This window comes from Rattus rattus, chromosome 1 (genome assembly GCF_011064425.1).
Source record: "Rattus rattus isolate New Zealand chromosome 1, Rrattus_CSIRO_v1, whole genome shotgun sequence".
In the NCBI taxonomy this organism is placed as follows: domain Eukaryota; kingdom Metazoa; phylum Chordata; class Mammalia; order Rodentia; family Muridae; genus Rattus; species Rattus rattus.
The window spans coordinates 28,282,434-28,301,704 of NC_046154.1; positions in this window are offsets into that span (position 1 = coordinate 28,282,434).

Genomic DNA, 19,271 nt, shown 5'->3' on the forward strand with positions numbered 1-19,271 from the left:
GACCTGGTCCCCGATGTGTCCCTGCAGCACTGACAGGGGGCGAGGAACAGCACAGTATTAAGGAAGCCCAACCACTGAGAGTGGTTGAGGGATCCTCCTCACCATATTTTCAGTAACGAAGTGCTTTGCACTTTAAATAAGATGCTAAGAGCAGTGGCTTTAGCCAGGCAGTAGTGGTGCATGGCTTGGATCCCAGCACTCAGGAGGCAGAGAGCAGCACATCTCTGTGATTTTGAGGCCAGCCTGGTCTATAGAGTAAGTTCTAGGGCAGTCAGGGCTACACAGAGAAACCCTGTCTCAAAACAACAGCAGCAGCAACAACAAAAGTAATGGCTTTCAGCATGCATTTAAAGACTTAAAAAAAAAAAAGATTTATTTATTATATATAAGTACACTGTAGCTGTCCTCAGACACACCAGAAGAGGGCATTAGATCTCATTACAGACGGTTGGGAGCCACCATGTGGTTGCTGGGACTTGAACTCAGGACCTTTGGAAGAGCAGTCAGTGCTCTTAACCATGGAGTCATCTCTCCAACCCTAAGTGTGTAGCCCAGGCTGAACTTGAACTCATGATCCTCCTGCCTCTGCTTCCTTCAGCAAATCCCACCAGCGTGCATCACCACAATGGGCACATTCAAAGACTTGGTTCCATCTCCTAGCAGAGTGGCCTATCCTCTGCCCAAGACAAATTACCAAGCATGTCAGCCACAGTTTTCCTCTCTGTAAAATGGGTCCTCGTTGATTAAGTGAAATAATACATGTAAAAATCCTGAGTTTGGGACCTGGCACAGACAGCCAGGAGTAGTTAACTGTTAATCCTACAGAAAGGAGAAGAAAGACCACTGACTCAAATCATGGCCAAATTAATTAAGGAAGACAATTAGAATTAGTTTAAAAAGCTTTAAAAAAAAATTTGTGTCTAGGGGCTGTTTCTCCCTAAAGGTGGGGTTCAAGATACGGATTTTTATAGTTCAGGAGGAGGGGCTTCCAAATTGGGGATTTGGTAGGCAGATAGGTGGGGTTACAGGAGCAGACCACAATTTAACAAGTTGGCCATTAACCACCTCCTTTAAAACAGAGGCCTGGTGGCAAGGTGCTCGTGACAAGATAGTCATACCAAGGTAGCCACACCAACCAGAGGCCATGACAAGGGAATGGCACTAATAGGTGGTCAGCATAACTTTTCAAACAAATGGTTGTCGTTTCCTAGAACAGGCAGCCCACAACCATTACTCGTTAAGGTTACGGGCGGCGCATAGCCCAGTCCTTGAGAAACAGATTAAATCATATACAGGAATGAATCTAGTTTGTCTTTACTGTAAGATAGCTTTCGAGCCCAAGATGGAAACAAGCTGGTTTATCATAACAGGGAACAAAGAGTCTGGCATTGACACCGGAGTCGTCTCTCTAGCCTATCACACTGCCTCTGCCCTGGGACAAGGTCCACGTCCTCCATTAGAGTGGCTCTCCCTGCAGTATGATTTCTTCAAAGGTGACAATTGACAGGACACTCAAAGACTGAGAGAGAGAGAAAGGGCAGAAAGGAAAAGGCCTGGCTGGTGGGGGTGGGGCTGCCTGCCCCTCCCAGCAGCTAGAACAGGCCCTCGGTTGCTCTTGTAAAGTTAAAGCTCCCCAGGTGTAAAAACACAGCAATAAAATCACTTTCCCCGTCTGAATTAATGATCCACTTGGTTATTCCCTGAGAGGAAGATGAAGGGTTTGGTTTGTTTTGTTTTGTTTTGTTTTCCAGCAAAGAAGCTTTTTAAAACCATCAAAGGATCCCTCCGATCACCTCAGGCTCCAGGGAGCAAGACTTTCTGGGCAGGGAGGTAAGGGCCAGCCACCTCGCCACACTTTTAGTCCCCTGAGTCCAGGAACCACACCCAGGGAAGCCTAGGTCTATCAGGCCCCAGAAATACGAGCTGTCCTTTTGTCTGCTGATGTTGAGATTATATGACTGTTGAGCTTGTCACGTGTCTTCCCACCACCCAACGGGCCATTATTTACTGTAAGCTAACTTTACCCCTAGAGGTCCGGCTCCTACCAACATCAGTGTTCAAATGCCGCCTCTGTGGCATGTGTGGCAGAGCAGCATGAGAATATAGTACCATAAGTACAGACGTTCTTCCCTTGTAGTGTGGACTGAACTAAATCATATATGAAGTAGAGGCCGGAGAGATGGCCACCAAGCCTCAGGACTGGAATTCAGTCTCCACAATCACACAGTAGAAGGAGAGAAGGGATTCCTGCAAGTTGTTCACTGACTTCCAAATGCACACAGAGGCACACATCCCCCACACGCACACACATAAGCATCACAATATAAATAAGTGATATATAGTAGAAACAAAACTATTCAGCAACATGTTTAGTCTGCTAACACTTCTGTAAAAAAACAAAACCCATGCTGTGAGTTCGAGGCCAGCCTGTTCTATATAGCCAGGACTAGAGAGTGGACAGGCCAGAGAGACAGGAAAGCAGAAAGTCCACCTCAGATATACACCTGTGAATTTATATATGCAAATCTCTGAGAGAATATGCCAGAAACCGCTGTGAGAGTTGTGGTAACCTCTGGGGACATCAGGTAACCGTGAAAACGACTAAGAGAACGACCCTCCTCTCTCAGTATTGTACACCTAGCCTTTGAATTCTGAGCCACCCGCTACCCATGCCTTGTGCTGCCTGGAGCTGCTCTGACACTCAGGACTCTCTCTGTCTCTGCCCATCTTCACAGACTGTCCCTTCAGCTTTCTGTTCCTCCCCTTCTTCAGCTAAAACAGTAGTTCTCAACCTTCCTAATGCCCTGACCCTTTGATACATGTCCTCATGTCCTGGTGACCCCCAACCATAAAGTTACTTTTGTAGCTAACTCATAACTAATTTTGAGACTGTCATGAAGTGGAATGTAAATATCTGATATGGCAGGATAGCTGATACGTGACCCCCCCCCAGGAGGGAGTGACCCCCAAGAGAGAACCTCTGATCTAAAGCTTTCCTTCCACAAGTCAGCCGCTGACCTTGTCCACCCACAGACATTTTTTAATCAGACTGCTAAGCCAGACAAGACCTCCAACATTAGCATGCAGGGCCAGAAGCAGCAGGAGTTCACTTGCAAAGATGTCATGATTTTCCACTTTGGAAAGGGAGAGAGGTCAACACTGCTTCTCCAAGGCAACGTGCTCAGGGAGATAAGGACCAGCTCTGTCTGCAGAAGGGACCAGCAGCTTGGGGCTATCAAAGGAAACTTAGTCCTGCTGGGGAACTTTGGTTTTAACAAATGACAGATAACTAGCATTTATTATAATGTAAGAGTAACACATGGTCCTAGCCAAGAGGAAAGGAAATATGTTTCTGTCTAAAGATGTGAGCATAGCTGGGGATTGGAGGCAGCGCTCGCCTTTAATCCCAGCACTTGGGAGGCAGAAGCAGGCAGATCTCTGAGTTCAAAGCCAGCCTGGTCTATAGGGTGAGTTCCAGGACAGCAAGGGTTACACAGAGAGACCCTGTCTGGAGGCATGGGGCGGGGAGGGATGTGAACATGAAGATTTGTGTCAGTTGTTTTTAATAACCCCAAACTAGAAGCAACTGAAGTATGCAAAAATAGACAAGTGGACAAACTAATCCCACCGAACGGAATAATCTGGGGGAAGGGGTAACTATTGATACAGGTGGCCTCATTGATGACTTTACTTTTATTTTCTTAATTAAAAAATGTTTTTAGATTTTATTTTAATTTTAGGTATATGGATTTTAAAATTATTGTTGTATGCTTAAGTGTTTGCCTACATGTAAGCATGTGCACCACGTGTAAGCCTGGAGATGTCAGAAGAGGGTATCGGATCCCCTAGATTATGGATGACAGTGAGCCACCATGCTGGTGCTGGGAATTAAACCTGGGACCTCTGGAAGAGCAAGTTTTTTGTTTTTTTTTTTTTCCCATGAAACCACTGTATTTTGTGAAATTCATTGTCATTCGATAAATTCCAACATTGGGAAAACACATAAGCATGTTTACCTGCTTCTGACAGGAGGAGTCATCTGTACGTCTTAAGAAGCACGTCTCAGAGGTTCGGGGAAAGGGACACGGGGCAAAGATGAAGGGAAGTCCGAGGAAAGAGACACCTGTGGTGGGCAGGTGGGTCAGTGGTCTGGGTTGGAAAGGGAGAAAACAAAGAAGAAGTACATATTTACACAGAAGAGACTTAAAATTTACACACAGGGATCTGTTTACTGAACACCATCTAGTATAGGGTTGTCTGGTCCCCACTGTTAGGGCATTAGAAGTATCCAGACTATTGGGTACGTTATTTAAGGTTACTGCTATTTAACCTTTTCTAGTTTTTGGTGGGAACAGAACTTATGGATTCTACATGTAGGAAAGTACTTTTCTTCGCACTGAAACATGAGACTCAGGCTATCAGGAGAGCACACAGCCAAACAAGTTACAGGGCAAGAGAGGAACTTAAAAGTGGCTAAGAGAGGACACATCTTGTGAGAGGTGAACCAACGTTACGGGAGACAGACCCAGCCTCATTCTGAAAGGAGGGCTTTCTGTGCACTTGGGGACACCTGTTAGTCGTCCAACAAGTAAAGGAGTTACAGCTGCCTGTGACCTGCAGCCCCGAGCTCTAAGACCGGAGTCGGTTCACAGGTGTCGTGCAGGGAACATCCTTGTGTTCGCCCGCCAACCTCTTCAGGCTGGGCCAAGGCTAAACACCGGCACAAGCCCAAAACCACCTTCTCATATTTTCTCAAGCTCATCCGCAGCCAGCATCTGCAGGTGAGCATGGGTAGTCAGAACAAGTATTCTTTTTTTTTTTTTTTTTTTTTTTTTTTTCCGGAGCTGGGGACCAAACCCAGGGCTTTGTGCTTGCTAGGCAAGCGCTCTACCGCTGAGCTAAATCCCCAACCCCAGAACAAGTATTCTTAATTGGCATCCAGCCACCTCTCCAACCCCGTATGAGTGTTCTGCCTGCATGTATGTCTGTGCACATGCATGCAGGGCCCACGGAGGCCAGAAGAGGATGTGGGATTCTCTGGAACAGAGTTACAGTTTTGAGCCACCATGAGAGCATTGAGAACCGAACTCCCGTCTTCTGGAGCAGTGACCAATGCTCTTGATCACTGAGCCATCTCTCCCCTATCTTTCCCTTTTTTGATCTCTGTATGGGTGGGTGCACATATGACACAGTGGCCCTGTGGGTTCCAAGGATCAAATTCAGGTTGTCATGCTTCCATGGTGAGAACTGTTACCAGCTGAGCCATCTTACTGGCTCCACACAAGTAATGTTAAAAATTAAACAGAGCTGAAAAAAAAAGTCAGGAAAAAAGGGGGACCCTAGCTCTTGCCTTCTTGCTCTCGCTCTGTCTTCTTGTCCTGCTCCCCCTTTCTCTCCTCATTCCTCTCCCCTCTCCTTCCACATGCTCATGGCCTGCCTCTACTCCTACTCTCTCTCTCTCTCTCTTTCTCTCTCTTTCCTCTGTCTCTACTACCCTCTCAATTCCCCTCCCCAGGCTCTGAATAAACTCTATTCTATATTTTTAAAAAAGGGAGGGGGCCCTATATATGTTTCCATGTATATAATAAACCTTCATGGGAAGTGAGATAACACAGCAGCTAAGAGCATTTGCTTTACTGCTGAGCACAGTGGGGGACCCTTGTAACCCCTACACTTTCGGGGCTAAGACACAATCTCAAGCTCAAGGCCAGCCTGGGCTACATAGCAAGATCCTGTCTCAAAAAACAACAGGGGGTGGGGGATGGGGATTTAGCTCAGTGGTAGAGCGCTTGCCTAGCAAGCACAAGGCCCTGGGTTCAGTCCCCAGCTCCTAAAAAAGAAAAAAAAAAACAAAAAAAAAAAAACAATCAACAACAGGGGCCGGGGAGAAATCTCTATGGGCTGAGATGCTTACCACACAAGCAAGAGGACCAGTGCTTGCTCACCAGTGCCTACCTAAAAGCCAGGCATGGTGGCACGTGCTTGTAATCCCAGCCCTGGGGAGGCAGAGACAGGCGATCCCAGGGGCTCAGTGGCTGGCCAGTCTCACTTTGTGGCGAGCTCCAAACCAGCGAGAGACCCTGGGTCAAAAACAAACAAACAAACAACCCGAGATGGACGACACTCTAGGAATAACAACCAAGGTTGACCTCTGGCCTCCAAGTGTATACATGTGCACCTGAACACAAAGTGATTTTTTAAAAAGACTTCATTACTAATTATTTTTATTTCTCGCTTAAATTTATAGGATTGTAACCTTAAATTTGTGACATATCAACTCATCTAACCCCAAAACAAGCCTGGGTAGACAACGTCACTCGCCCCATTTCATAGTCAAAGAAACTGAGCAGTGCCCCAGGTCATGCAGCTGGCTCCCAGCTCAAACCCAAGAGTTCTCGCCGGCAGCCATGTTGGCTGAAGACTCCCAGGTTCTACCGTAGAGGTGAGCCTCCCAGCAGAACGCAAGATGGTTGCTGGGTATCAGTGAACCCTGAAGGTGCCACTCAGTGGTCAGTGTCTCTCTGAGCTTTTTGCGTTCATATCGACTGGGAAGCCCACAGATTCCCCTCAAGAGAACTAGGTAACATCCGGCGAGGTTACTTTATTGCGGGAGTCTACTGAGGACACAGTGTGGGAAGTCAGAGGAGGGACGACCCCTCCTCATCACAAGTCAGCCACGCATCCCAAAACATGACTGTGAGCTCTGCCGTCATCTCGGGAACGCTTTCTGGAGGAAATACGTTCATGCAGGGTGAAATATAAAAGGTAAAGTACCATTTCAGCCATTTGAAGCGTGTAGTCCAGCACTGCCTAGTGGACCCGCCATGTTGCATAACCACAGCAGAATATTTCACCAGCCCCAAAAGGAAATCCTATATTCCTTAAACAGTCCCTCCACATCCCCACTGCCCTTGGTCCCCCACCCCACCACCCAGAGCAAACAGCCAGGGACACAATAAATAAATAAATAAATAAATAAATAAATAAATAAATAAATAAATATTCAAGTATTTTGTCCATTTTATCAGATGGATTATCTTTTATTGTTGGGTGACTAATCTTAAATTTGAAAAACTTTAAACATAAAAGATATTCAGTGCAGTATACCTGCAATAGTGGAACATTGGCATAAGGTCAACGATCACCCATGATCCCTGTATTATGTAGTTTCTGCTTGTGCTGGGTTAGATTGTATCTCAGGCCATTTGAGGCACTATAATAAAATAACATAAACCAGGTTGCCTACTGACCACAGGAGTTCATCACAGTTTTAGAGGCTGTAAAACCCATGATCAAGGCACTGACAGGTGCAGTGTCAGACCAGGCAGGTGCAGTGTCAGACCAGGCAGGTGCAGTGTCAGACCTGGCAGGTGCAGTGTCAGAGCAGGTGCCAGGCAGGTGCAGTGTCAGACCAGGCAGGTGCAGTGTCAGACCAGGCAGGTGCAGTGTCAGACCAGGCAGGTGCAGTGTCAGACCAGGCAGGTGCAGTGTCAGACCTGGCAGGTGCAGTGTCAGACCTGGCAGGTGCAGTGTCAGACTAGGCCTCTTTCCTGTTTCTAGAGTCTTTGTCTTGTGTCCTCACAGTATCTGGCTGACTCCTTCATTAGGGAGACTAATTACAATGTTCTAGCTCCAAAGACCCCACCTGCTACTCTTCCTGGGGGAGGGGAAGCACTGGGATTTAACACAGGAACACTGGAAAGGCATATTTCAACTAGAGTAGGTATGACCACTCAGAACTCCTGTCGAGCGCCCCCAAACATGACCTTACTTAGAAACAAAGTTGCTACAGATGTAATTCCAGAGGTCGCACTGCAGGAGGGCAGAACCTAAGCCAATGTCACTGTTGTACTTTTCCAGCAGGCATGTGAAGACTGAAGTAAAGTGGGAGAACCCTTGTTATCTCAAAGACTGAGACTGGAATTGTGCTCAAGTAGCCAAGAGTTTCAATAAACAACCAGAAGTTAGGGAGAGGTCAGGAGGGACTCTGACGCTGGAGGTTTCAGTGGGGGCCCAGCCCTGCCGACAGCTTGATTTCTAGCCTCCAGAACTGTAGGAGATAAATGTGTCCTCTGTTATCACCTTGTCTGTGGCATTTTGCTGCAGTAGCCTTAGGAAAGCAATACTCTGCGGCTTAGAGATGAGGCAGAAATATCGGCGCAGACACCAACAGTGCACGTTGGAGTCTTACTCGGCAGAAGGCTGCTTGCAGTGTTTTTGACCCACGCAATGTTCCTTGTGATGGCCTGTAAAGGGAGATTCTGTAATTCTTACTTCGTATTTAGGAAAACTGAAAACAGTTGAGCAAGTTCCCCAGGCTTACAAAAAGCCGGTAAACGACAGACACCAAAATTATGTGTGCAGGTTTGACTCTAAGCTCTAATGCGCAGTGTACACGGTTCTAACAGATGTTCTGAAAAGTTCAGGGCATACACAGATGGCTGTGTCTTCAATCTGGGTTTGGTGCCCACACAGAAAGTGAGGGCAATGGAGCAGAGAGGCGGCGGCGAGGATAACCATTAGGTGTCTGGTCAGATGATTTAGTGAGAAGAGACGCCATGAATATATTCTTGTGATGCTGTCCGAATGGATGAGAATTACAGGTTGGGAGTCATCAATACCCCTAGCTCCAGGGCTTTGGATGCAATCACGGGGACAGAGTACACAGGAAGAGGAAATCAGACATCTGAAAAGAGCCCCAGGGAACTCTGGGCTTCGGGGATAAGTGGAGGAAAGGGGGCCTTTACCTTCTTGCACATTCTATCATGGAAAATATAAAATGGTGGGTTGAGGAGTGAATGGGAAACTAGCCAAAGGGTAAGCTTGTTGCAACAGCTGAGCAGACAAAAAGCTGAGGAAAAGGGTGGATTGTGGCCAACTAGTTGCAGAGATGACAAGACACAGGGGACTGGAGGGAACCAGCTTCCACCACTGTTCATCCCAGTTCAGAAAAATTTCAGGCTGGTTAGATACAGCCAATATTAAAAATTAAGTTATGTGGTCAGGTGTGGTTGTACACACCTTTAATTCCAGCACTCAGGAGTCAGAGGCAGGCAGATCTCTGAGTTCCAGGCCAGCCAGGATTATACAGTGAGACCCTGTTTTTTAAAAAAATGTTAAGGGCTGGAGAGATGGCTTAACGGTTAAGAGCACTGACTGCTCTTCCAGAGGTCCTGAGTTCAATTCCCAGCAACCACATGGTGGCTCACAACCATCTGTAATGAGATCTGGTGCCCTCTTCTGGTGTGTCTGAAGACAGCGACAGTGTGCCCATATATGTGAAATAAATTTCTTTAAAAAGCAAATTTGAAAGTTCTTGAAAATTCATATTTCTAATTATTTTTGCCATTCTATGTTCTACTATGTTCTATTTTTTAAACATTTATTCATTTACTTAAGGGAGGTGCCATGGCATGCAAACCATGACACATGTATGACAATCAGGGGATAATCTGGGGATTTGGTTTTCTCCTATGTCTACATGGTTCCCAGGGAGCAAAATCAGGAACTCTGGTAGTTGAGCTTGGTGGCAAGTTCCTCTGTTCCCTGTGCCATCTCTGCAGTCCCCACCTGTGTTCTTATGTCACTCCACTGTGTACAATTGTATGATGGAGACACTACAATAACGTGCTCTCTCTCCAAGCCGACCGTCAGTGACATCAACGGCATACTCACGCCGTGGGAGTTGGCAAGCGCTGCAAACAAGAGCTCACCTTGCTGATTCCCTAGACTTTATAAAGTAATGAACATTAGGGGTGCAGCTCAAATTTAGAAGTGCATCATGTCCTCAACAATTATGTTGGAAAGGCACAAAATAGCACACCAAAACTTAAAGTCATCTACTATTCTAAGAGGGACATCCAGTCCCATGGAGGCCTCATATTCCTCTGATAAACAATGTTTTTAAGATTTTTTTTTTTTCCGGAGATGGGGACCAAACCCAGGGCCTTGTGATTGCTAAGCAAGTGCTCTACCACTGAGCTAAATCCCCAACCCCTGTTTTTAGGATTTTTAAAAAATTTATGTATTTGCATGTACGCCTGTATGATAAAGAGGGCCTCACATTCCATTACAGATGATTTCGAGCCACCATGTGGTTGCTGGGATTTGAACTCAGGACCTTTGGAAGAGCAGCCAGTGCTTTAACTGCTGAGCCATCTCTCCAGTCCCGATGGATGACAGTCTAATACTGTTTTACTTCTGGGCCTTCGAGAGAAAAGAGCCATCAGCTTTTGTGTTGGCTCTATCAGTTACAGCCATATACTGGCTCTAACACGAGGATTCGTGTGCTTATTTGGAATACGGTATATTCTATTATTACAAACAGTGTTCTCATGGTATCTGTAAAACTTACGCCAAGTTAGCATGTGAGCATGTGTGAGCATGTGTGTACATGTGTGTACATGTGTGTCCTCTGATACCACCTCTTCTGTGGCACTCCGCTGTGGCAGCCTTAGGAGAGCAATACCCGGACACTTACAGACGATGCAGAAATGTCAGTGCGGCAGACACCAACAGCGCATGTTTGAGTCGCACGCGGCAGCAGGCTGTCTGCAGCGTTTTGACCCACTCAATATTCCTTGAGATTGCCTGTAATGGCGATTCTGTGATTCCAACTTGATATTTAGGAAGATTGAAGCAGTTTAGACCCTGGCAAGCCTCCTAACCCTCTAGGAGGCACAGCAGTCTCGCACCCAGGGGACCCATCATCCGAATGCAGTGAGGCTTCTGGTGCTGGGTGACACGCAATTCACAGGATGAGACAATGGCTTCAGGTGGGCATTGAAAAACCAAGGGACTCTATGCACTGAATGAGGGGGAGGGAGGCAGAAGCCAGACACAGTGGGGTGGAATGACAGCTTAAAGAGCATGGGCTCAAGGCAGCTTTATTCAAGATGGAAAAAGTCTGACCATGGCTATGGTGTGCTGGCCCCCCAGTTTCCACAGGCCCTTAGTGTACGGGTCATGGGAGAATAAGGAGCCTCTATTTCTTAGGTTACAGAAAAAGAAGAGTGTTTGAGGGACAATCTGGTCTCCAGTTACCATAGTTCCCACTCATTGAATGCAAGGAAAGTGGCTGCGTCTGGTGGCACAGCCAATGGAGAAACAGAAGTCTGGCTTTTTGTTTGTTTGACATACTGTTTCACTATGTAGCCTAGGCTGGCCTGGAACACATGATCCTCCTGCCTCAGGGCTGAGACTATAGACTTGTGCCACCATGCCCTACTTGATCAGGGTTTGTGAGTCTGACAGGTGAGAATTGTGGGTCTGTTGCTTTCTCGCAGGCAGGACACCCCTCAACCCAAGCTTTCATGTCCAAATGTGTAAAATGGAAACGATTCCTCCCACTCAGAAGACTCCAGACTTAATGCTGCTAGGCACATGGGTACCTTAGGTTAACATCATGTGCACTACTGTGACCAAGTAGGAAACAGATACATAATTGTATAATTACAATTATACGTGAGGGGTGAAGGAAACGTCACGTTAGTAATGGCAGCCACTGTTATTTGTTTTTTATATGTTTGCTTGTTTGTTTTTGAGACAGAGTCTTGGTGTGCAGTCCTGGCCAGTTTAGAACTTGTTGTGGAGAGCAGGCTGGTCCTTGAACTCACAGATCTATCTGCCTCTGCCTCCCAAGAGCTGGAACTCAAAGTCTGAAGCACCACACTCAAGCTAGGATAGGGTTGACTCCAATATTCAAAAGTTCTACAATAAACCTATTTTAATTTTCCTTCTGAAGATACTTTGAGCTGAGTAGAGTGGCTCATAATTTCAGCACCAGGGAAGCAGAGGTAGGAGGACTGCTGTGTTCAAGACCAGTCTGGGAAGGCTGAGGAGTAAGCAGAGATCTTGCTAGAAAGTAAAGAGAAAGAAAAACAAAATGAAGCAACAACAACAAAAACCTTTAAGCTTCACAAGAGGAGGAAAAAAACATTTCAAAGACATTTTTAAAAGCCAGGGGTGGATACAGAGATGGCTCAGCTGTGAAGATCACTGGCTGCTCTTACAGAGGTCCTAGGTTCAGTTCCCAGCACAGAAGTTGGCTCACATCTGCCTGAACTCCAGCCCCAGGGTCTCCCAACGCCCACCTCTGGCCCGCTAAGGCGCTACACATACACGCAGAAACATACGCATACATAACTTTTTACTTCATATATTTAAAACCTGTATGTGACCGCACATACCTGTATCCTGAAGGCAGACAGATTAAAGGTTAAAAGACAGAGGGCAGGTTACAGACCATGACTGGTCTACATGGTGAATTAGAGGGAAGCCAGGCTCGCAAAGTCAAGACTCTGACTCAAAAGAGAAGAGGAGCCAGAGAAAGAGGAGGAAGAGGAGGAGGAAAAAGAGGAAGGAGAAAAAAAAACCTACTCCAACGCTAATAATATAGTAAAACAAATAAAGTAATATAAAAACAATCTAAAGAATCTATATTCATAGGGCATGAAACAACCAAAAAGCCTTCTTGCTACTCATGTATCTGGCATAGCCAATTCATCTGCAAAGAATAGAGGCAGAGGCAGGTGGAACTCTGTAGTAAGTTCAAGGCCAGCCTGATCTACAAGTCAAGTTCTAGGCCAGCCATGGCAACACAGTGAAATCCTGTCTTCAGTGGGGTTGGGGGTTGGGAGGACTACAGGGAGGGCTCAGGGGTCAGGAGCACCTGCTCTTGCAGAGCATGGGGCTGGTTCCTGGCACCCACAGGGTGGCTCACAGCCATTGGAAGTTCCTTCCTGGTGGACCCCATACCCTCTTCCGGCTTCTTGGACAGTAGGGATGCCCATGGTGGGCAGACATAGCCCAGAAAAGCAAGCATACACATAAAAATAAATAAATCTTAATGACAAAAAGATATGATAAGCTCAGAGCTCGCTCGTCCTGCCTAATCCCGTGAGTTTTAGATATCAGGGGGACGCAGAGCAAGGAACAAAGACTCTGTAAATTAACCTAAACATGACTCAAATATTTAATTTATGCATTCATTAAATTTTTACCTGTTATCAATCTTAGAGTTCCAGGTGTTAATAGCAACTCTAAATTAAAGTCAAATATAAGCATTTGCATAAAAGCATTAGAAGATGATTAATGGGGATTTCCACACAGCTGCAATCTATTCTGCACTTTTTAGAGATGAGAAAAATAAAACCTAAAAACATTTACCTATGCTAATCCTCATGAAATTACAGAAAGAACACCCTCCAGTTTCCCACGCACTCAACCGCATTAAGAGCATTTTTATTGCTAGGGTCATATTTCGCATTTCCTGATTTTGAAAGGCATCCCAACTGGGCACCCTTGACAGTTAGGCTGATTTCCACATTATTCCTTGAATATTTATGTGTTGGGTTCCCGAAGGAAGAGAGTGATTAGATCAATTCATGTCAGCAAATTCCCATTTATGTGTTTTAGCATTATTTGGGAAAATTTTTCCAGTTGCATGGGGCCTCAATTTGAGATGCCCTAAGAAGTCGATGGGCTTATATAGAATTTTTTTTTTTCCAGAAAAGGGATTTATCTACGCTGACTGAAAGCTGGGCCACTGGCAGCTCAGATCCAGTTATGATTTCTAAAACACATCTCGGCTGTTTTTATCTGATGCCTCTGCAGGAATTGAGGCCACGCATTAATGCGCTGAGATGAAATCAATTTGAAAATTTCTTAAATCAAATACCAATTCTAGAGTAATACTCTATGTGCAGGAAAGGCAGCCAACAGTAATAAGAAGCCAATTATAAACTATAAACCACTCGGCTCAAATGTCCCGGTTTGTTACTGGCAAGGTCCATTACACACAGTTTGCACAAGTTAAAGCCACGGACAAGGCGGACTTGCTGCGCACACGCACATGCACCAGCATGCCAACCCTTCTTCTGCCCCCGCATTTAATGCAAAGATACAGCTCAATTAACAAGGACTCCTTTGCACGGTCCTATGCCTAAGAAGTCATCAACGAACATCTCCCCAGTCCACAAAGCAGCCCAGCTGGGCGGTAAAGGGCCAATTTTAGAGCCGTTGCAGGATGAGCCCGGACCTGCTCAGTGTCTTTACTCTGAAGTGTATCATTTATAAATGGGGCTGGCGGTTGAGGCCTGCAGAGACTACACCTAATCAGGCACGTACAACCGGGAGCACAAGAGAACAAGACAGATACGGGTACTGTTAGCCCCTTGCTCCTCCATCTAGGGACTCCCTCCCTCTCTTCAAAACAACCAAGCAGACCCACGTGACTTATCCAGCACCACAGTGTGCCACGCCTACCAGCGGCCTCTTGCAGGGCAGATGGCAAAGCTGCAAACCTGAGAGTTCTAACTGCTTTCAGTGTGAGTGAGCTATAGCGGATGAGAGATGGGCGGGGTGGGAGGGGCTTACCACCCCTTTCCGTGGTCAAACATCCCAGCTGATCCCTTAACTACTGACGGGGAACATACTGCTGACCTCTCACACAGATCTGCACGATGCTGCAGAAGGAAGTCTGTCTTAGTCACCTCTTGCTCCCGTCGTTAAGGCCTGAAACTTCTGGCCTGGACCATGGCAACCCATCACTAGCCATTTGGAGTCCTCAGCTTCTACCCTCTCTTCACTCTCATCCACTTGGATGAAACAGATCGCATACACGGTACAGGTCAGGCACACTTTACAAATCCAGCCTCTAACTCAAGGAGATTCTTACATAACCTTTTGCACAAAGACCTGACCTTGTAACTGCTGATCATTGACCTTCAGGAGCGCTGCTCTGCAGAACACAGCAATCTGCAGTTAGAGGATCTGACTCACGGACTTGTGTGTCCTAGATGTCATCTGATCCTGTGATCCTGGCCAGCACTTTGGAGGCTGAGGCAGGATTGGGAATTCCAGGCCAAACTAGGCATAATCCTATCTCAAAAACCAGTGGCACGAACTTGTCCCGCCAGGACTCAAGAGGCGGAGACAGGAAGATCAGGAGTTCAAGGTCATCCTCAACAATTCCTAGTCAGTTCAAAGCCAGCCTGGGCTCTACGACTGTCTCAAAAACAAAATGAAACAAGAAGATATTTGGGGTATGGAGACATGGATCTTTTGAATAAACCAAATGGCCATGCCTGTCCCCTTGAGAAGTACACAGGCCATTTGTTGCAATTCCTGTCTTAACATCACAACCCACCTTCCCAACCTTACTAAATTTGCTCGACTTCCTTACTATACTCAGGATCTGCACTGCTGTGCCAACACACACCGTGCAGGTTTTTAAGTTTACGCAAACTGCTTGGAAAATGTCATATATATCTCAGACACGTAGTGGGCTCCTTCATCTTCCTCGATGTCGTGGCCATCCCACTTAAGTGCATTCGTCGTCACCAATCTTATGCTCTTCCTCACGGTCTCACTCGCACAGCATTGATCACTACTGAAAACCATCCTCTATCTTCTCCAATCCCTTAATAATTAGTTGCCAATTTGTCATACCCCGCCCCCCATCCCAGGATAGTGGGTAAACACATAGCAGGACCGCCATACTTACTCACAGGAGGTTGTCACAGCACTCACCAATCTCTGCTTAATTTACTGAGGTTCTGATACACGGAGCCTAGGCTATGAGCCTGTGATCCTCCTGTCTCAGCCATCCAAATGCTAGAGTTACAAGTGTGTGCCACCGCGAGCCCCATAGTTGGGTGTGGAGAGGCAGGGCCATTGGGAGTCCTAGGCCAACCTAGGTTTTTGTTTTGTTTTGGTTACAACTAGAAAGAAAAAAAATAAAACTCAGAGCGAGCAAGATGGCTCGGCAGATACAGTTGCTTGGCATCAACTATAACCCAACCACTCTTCCTGGACTCATGCCGTGGAAGAACCAATCCCTTTAAAAAGTAGGGTTTGAAGCTGGATGTGGTGGTACACACCATTAATCCCAGCACTCAGGAAGCAGAAACAGATAGATCTCAGAGTTCAAGGCCAGCCTTGTCTACAAAGCAGAGGGAGCTACATAATGAGTTCCCATACCTGGGGAGATTAGAAAAGGTAAAAGCAAAGTGTGGCGTCACACACCTGTAACCCAGTATTACCCCAACACTATCACCATGGCACCAGTTCCCATGCCAGTGCCTCAGATCCACTTGGAGGAACTGCTCCTTCTTGGATGGGAGTCCTTCACACTGCCGACAATGCTACCTTGTAGCCCCTTCATCCATGTCAAAGCCAGCGACATTAAATCCTGTTCTTCATGCCCAGGAAAGGCTCTGGGGAACCTGCTCCAGTCTGCCAGGTCACCTAGGAACGGCTGATCTCAGCACCACTGCTCACAGCTCATCACTCAGGACTACATTCACAGGGCCCAGGAACTCGAGATGCATACATCTCTGAGGGGCCATTATTAAGTCACAATGCTTTTTTTTTTCCCTCCCAAGACAGGGTTTCTGTGTTGTGGCCCTGGTTGTCCTCGAACTCACAGAGATCTTCCTGCCTGTCTTCTGGCTGCTGGGACTAAAGGCGTGCACAGCGGTCCAGCTCAATGATGACTTCAGTGTCATCCATTCCATCAGGCAGACACGCCCAAAGTTAGGAGAACCACTAAACTAGTGAAACAGAACTTCTGGTGATCTTCATGGGGCAATTCCAACGAAACCACAATCTTCACTGGGAGCAAGGAAGGGCCGTGAATGCCTGAAAAGGGTCGGATACAACCCCCAAATTAAACCAGTCTAGTCTATGTAAGAAGTTATAGACCAGCCTAAAGAGACCCAGTCTCAAAAATAAATAAAATCCTCAAGCCACAAAACAATCTGTGCCAGAACAGACTCAAAAGATAATACAAGCTTGGTTTCACTGTGAAGTAAGGAGAGTGTTTAATTGTAGTGTTTGATTCCCAGTAAAAGGGTGGGCAGGGATGGGGGCAGAACAAGTAGACGTGGAATCAAACAGGTCTGTCTTTTGTAAGTGTACATACTCATGTATGTTACAGCACAGGCTCCAAGGGTCACACTCAGACTTGGTGGCACCTCTGCAGCCATCTTGACAACTCTGCAAAAAAAAAAAAAAGGGGGGGGGAGAAGGGGAACCACAGGATCTCTCCACCTACCCATGGCTATCCTGGAACTCGCTTCACAGACCAGGGTGGTCTTAAAGTGATCTGCCTACCTCTGCTACCCAGCTCCGGCTCTCAGTATGCAAGAAATAGTGTTTATGATTATGGTGGGGATGATCTAGAAAAGTTAATGAAAAGGGCACTAGAGAAAGGCACTTAAATTTGAACACTTTAATCAAATAAAGGATGAAATTAAGTAGTTGGAAAGGCTTGCCTTAAATTAAAAAAAAAAAAAAGGTCTAGCAAGCACAAGACCCTGGGTTCGGTCCCCAGCTCTGGAAAAAAAAAAAAAAAAATGGTGAGGGGGTCTGGAGAAATGGTTGGTGGTGAAGTGCTTTCACGGGTTCTGCAGAGGACCCACATTCTGTCTCGTTTCCACAGATACCTGCACAATCTGGTACATACATACTCAAGCAGGCACATAGGCGCGCTTTTTTCCTACATCCTAGAAATGTAGAACGGGGATCCTTAGGGTCAGTATGTTGGTAGCGGTAACTATGACTACCACCTGTGCCCACCAGAGATAGGTAACGTGTCAGAACCTGTGAAGCTTTTTAAAGCTTTGGTGAGTGCTAGGACACACTGTGGCAATAAGGACAGCTTTCAGTAGTTGGTTCAAAGGGTCATTGTTGAGACTGCCTGGCACTACCACACGCTGGCTAGCCAGGGAGCTTCCAGATAGTTCTTCTGCTCTCCCACTCTCCACAAGAGTGCTGGGATGACAAATCTCAACAGAGCCCAGCTCTTTGCTGCAGGCTCCAGGGATGAACTCAGCATTTATACCTGCCTCTTTACCTGCTGAGCTGTCTCCCGGGCCCCTTGTTTCTAGGTTAAAAGTCAATTAGAACTACAGTGAGGATGGGGAAGGCATTAAAGATGTAAGGACCCCAAGGAAAAAACCAAATGAGACAGAGATGTGGCAAGTCTGAAAGACAGCACTAGGGCTGACACAAGACGATGAAACCTTAGAGGCATCAGCATGGTCAAATGCCCACTACCAGAGGTGGTGGTGTACTGAGCTTAACCAAAAACAGTTCAGCCAGAATCAAAGGACAAATCATGCCAATTTTCTGGAAAGCCAAGAGTAATTATCACAACCAACGATAGACTCTAAGGGGGCTAATGCAAGGTTAACCAAGGCTAACACCAAGCAATGGGACCCACACCTGCTTGGTAGCAGCACAGCACAAAGCTGTCCACTCTAACTGCTCACCACGATGGACTGGGTCTTGCCATAAAGCCTAGAGTAACTTCGAACTTTTGGATCCTGTCTCCCCGGCCAGACTCCTTAGCTTACAGACACCCAGCCTTTACCTCTAGCCAGACCTTTGGCTTCTTTATGGGTTCCCGTCACCCTTCTCCAGCCCTATTCCACTTTCCAAGCCCCCAACACTAGGGGAAAGGGGGCAACTATATCATTCAGACTATGTCCTGCTGATTAGAGGCCCCAAGTTCCTTGGGGCAAGTTTGCTCCAGTCAGGATACCCAATTTCTTCTCGTTTCTTTACCCACAACCAATTGACAAACAGCAAAAGTGGTCGCTCGGGTCTACCATTTATACACCCTTTCAAAGAGTCACTGGTTCCCGCAACACTTGCAGAAACTATCTACAGCTGGTATAATCACTCCCATGCTAGAGCATGAAGCAAATCACAGTCAGCTGTTGCGGACAATCCAAAGCAGCCCCATACCCCACAGAAGGGATTAAACAACATTCCTGTAGCATTTGTTTTAAACAAAATTCTCACTACCTCTACCCACTATAACTTTGTTTCCTTTAGATTGAAGTCCTACTTCAATTTATCTAGTTTACCAGTGATTGAAGAGAAATTCTATGATACATAAAGTAGCTAATTCTCCACTTTAAGAGTTTAAAGAGGGGGCTGGATAGATGGCCCAGTGGTTAAGAGCACAGGCTGTTTTTCCAGAGGTCCTGAGTTCAATTCCCAGCAACCACATGGTGGCTCACAACCATCTGAATGGAGGCTGACGCCCTCTTCTGGTGTGTCTGAAGACAGCTTCAGTGTACTCACATACATAAATAAATAATTCTTAAGAGTTTAAAGAGTTGGGCATGTGGTGGCCCAGGCCTTTAATCCCAGCATTGAAGAGGTAGAGGCAGAGGGATCTGAGTTGGAGGCCAGCCTGATCTACCAAGCAAGTCCCAAGACAGTAAGGGCTACAAATAAAAACCCTGTTTTGCAACACT